Source organism: Stylophora pistillata, chromosome 2 (assembly GCF_964205215.1).
Source record: "Stylophora pistillata chromosome 2, jaStyPist1.2, whole genome shotgun sequence".
Classification (NCBI taxonomy): domain Eukaryota; kingdom Metazoa; phylum Cnidaria; class Anthozoa; order Scleractinia; family Pocilloporidae; genus Stylophora; species Stylophora pistillata.
The window spans coordinates 26,533,315-26,536,181 of NC_142520.1; the positions used below are offsets into that span (position 1 = coordinate 26,533,315).

The window sequence follows — 2,867 nt, forward strand, 5'->3', positions numbered from 1 at the left end:
TTACTTAATCTTGAAATAATTCTAACTGAATATCATTCATGTCGTCAGCCGAACTCCGCAAAAGGGTTCTCTCCTAAGTGTTGAAATATATTTTTAGCAAATTTTTCACCAGAGCTATTGGGTAGGGATACTTCTGTTTCGTCAAACTCTTACTTAATCCAGGACAACAATGTTGATTTCTTTTAACCTGTAAAAGACCAGAAAAATGAATAAATTCTGAAAGAACGACTTTTTTGAGCTTTCTCTATAAAACTGACGCAAAGCAGCCCTAATCATAGTTATATCCCGTCTACATTCACCGTGAAAATTATTTAATTATGGGCGACATGCCCTTTTAGACCAAAAACAAAAAGGAAGTAAACCCTCCTCCCATTCCCGAAGACAGTAGAAATGGCTAATCTTCGAGATAATTCACGCGATAATCAACTCCCCAGTTACCCAATTAATATATAACCGGCCAAATCAGTCAGTCAATTAATAAATCTATCAAGCAGTAACGGGGCAATGATGGGATAGTTTTCTTTCTTAGATGAATGATCCATCCATCATTCAGGGAAGGGCGATCCTTCACTTCTTTAGCCTCTTTACAGCCGAAGGCTTCTTAGTTAATCAGCAGTTTAAACAAATTCAAACAAAATAAAAGGCAATTAGGTCCTTACCAAGATGACCGTGGATTGCACTTTGTAGTTTAGGTGTTTGAATTTTCATTTCATTCTTTTCTTTTTCCGGTTTAGTTTCATCTCTCGTCTTTTCCATCAAGTTGGCTAACTTACCCTACGGAAGTATCCAGAAAAATCTCCCATGCAGAATATATAGTTCTATTATAGTATATATTAGAAACTTACCTTCCTTTCCATCTTCCTCAACCTTTTCGGCCCAACATTTAAAACTTTCCCTTCTTGCTTTTTGGTCAAGCATGACCTCGAAGAGATAGAAGATCATAACGCTTTCATGGTGCTCTCTTGAAATATGAAGACAATCCGACTTGAAGGAAATGTCCAAAGCAAGTTTAAAATTTGGTTTGTCAAGATCGAATCTTTCCAATGCCTTGATGTAGTCTTTGTCCAAAAGCCCAGAAATCTCTGTCATTTTGTACATGAAATGTTCATAAAACCTGCCTTTTTCCTTCCCGTAAACTTTGAGGAACATTTTTTGGTTGCTACCGATGCTTCTCAGAAATGTTCGCACTAACGGATGGATTTCGTAGGTGAGTTCTTCCGCGTCAGGGTCCACCGCTAGCAATTTACTATTTCTTAGACCCTCCAGTAGTATAACAGCCTCTGAAATGTCCACTTCAAGTATTTTGGCAGCTGCTTCGACAGAGAAAGAGCGACAGAATAATGACATTGAAATAGCAGAATCTTTTAATTGTTGACTCGGCAAGAAAAAAAATATTTTCTCAAACATTTTTCTCGCTCTTTATCAATGCCTTCCTTGTTGGAGACAAACACTTCTCTCTCTCGACTCTTCTTCTCTGTTGGTGGTACTTCGGCCTCTGGGGGTTCGGCCCCTTGTTGCTGCTCAATTGTTTCCAGAATCTTGGTGTCATCGGCTATTTGTTGCCTAAAGATTGCTGCTATTCCCTCAATGATGAGGGGATTCCCATGGCACATCTGCAGCAGTTCCTCCTGTTGCCATTCTCGAACTTTACCAATCCCTTGAGTTTGGAATAAAGCACTTGACGAGACCCTTTCTAAAGCCTTGACTTTGTAATTGTCAACGTTGTCCAGCTTTGTGTGATGAAAAGTGGATCTCGATGTCAACAAAATCTTCAATTTCGATGATGTCCCTGGATAATCCTTTGGGCCCAGAAGTCACTGTAGAAACGACACAAAATTGGCATTATTATAGGTGGAAGCTTCACCGTCTCCTCCTGAAAAGTTATCGATGTTGTCAAGGACTAGCAACATGTCAGACTGGGGCTTTGATCGCATCAATTGCTGTATTAATTCAATGACTGGATTTGCTTCGAAGCTAATGATCGATTTGTCCGATTACAGAACTAAAGCGTTCAGAACGTGAAAATGAACGTCTTTCATCTCAGTTACTTCTCTTAAATCGGCCTTGAATTTTCTCCCTGGCCACTTCGAAAGAGTTTCCATTGCCAATTTTGTCTTGCCTACTCCACAAATTCCGTACAAATGGACGACACTCGAACTTCCTGTCACCAACATTGCCATAACTTTCTCTAGGTCATGTTCTCTGCCGGTCAAACTCGGTTCTCTCTCTCCAAGACTGACCTCCTGTTGACGAATTTCTTTAAATTGTTGAATCTTTTCCTCTAATGACACTTTCTTGGACATTTTCGGGCTTAGAAACCCCTCCAACAAGGTCAGATTGTCTTCGGATACTAAACCCTGATTAGCGAATAATCGAAGGCACGAGTACAAATCCTGATCCCTTTGGTTCTCAAACTTGCCCCTAAAATTAGTTTTTATGGACGAAACAGCATTGCTTGGTTCTTCGGGGCTCAATAGATCGGAGACTTCTTGAAGAAGGTCGTTGAAACGAGGAGAAATTTCTCTAGTAGCTGAGAATGTCTAGCCGGACGCCATTGTAGTTTAGCGGCGGTTGAAGCAATATCGCGTGATTTGTATTATGGTCAGCAATAAAGTCCGAATCAATTAGCTGATTATCCTAGAGATAAAAATGATACTTCACGAAGACATCTTGCAACTTATTGGAAGATTACTCTCGTAATAATGGCAAAAAAATTCATCTCGTCAAATACTTTTCGACGTATGATCGACACTGGTTAAAAAGTGCCTCGCAACACGGAAAATTTTCCATGTTTACGCACCCTCATCTAAACGCTAGTGGGGTTGGAAGAATTCATTAAAGTGATTCAAACTCAAGGCGCAGCCTTG

General features: G+C 39.9%; 1 pseudogene; it reads right to left on the minus strand.

Moving 5' to 3' along the window:
- Positions 1–689: 689 nt before the first annotated feature.
- LOC148738078 (uncharacterized) lies at positions 690–2,555 on the minus strand (annotated as a pseudogene).
- Positions 2,556–2,867: the final 312 nt, after the last annotated feature.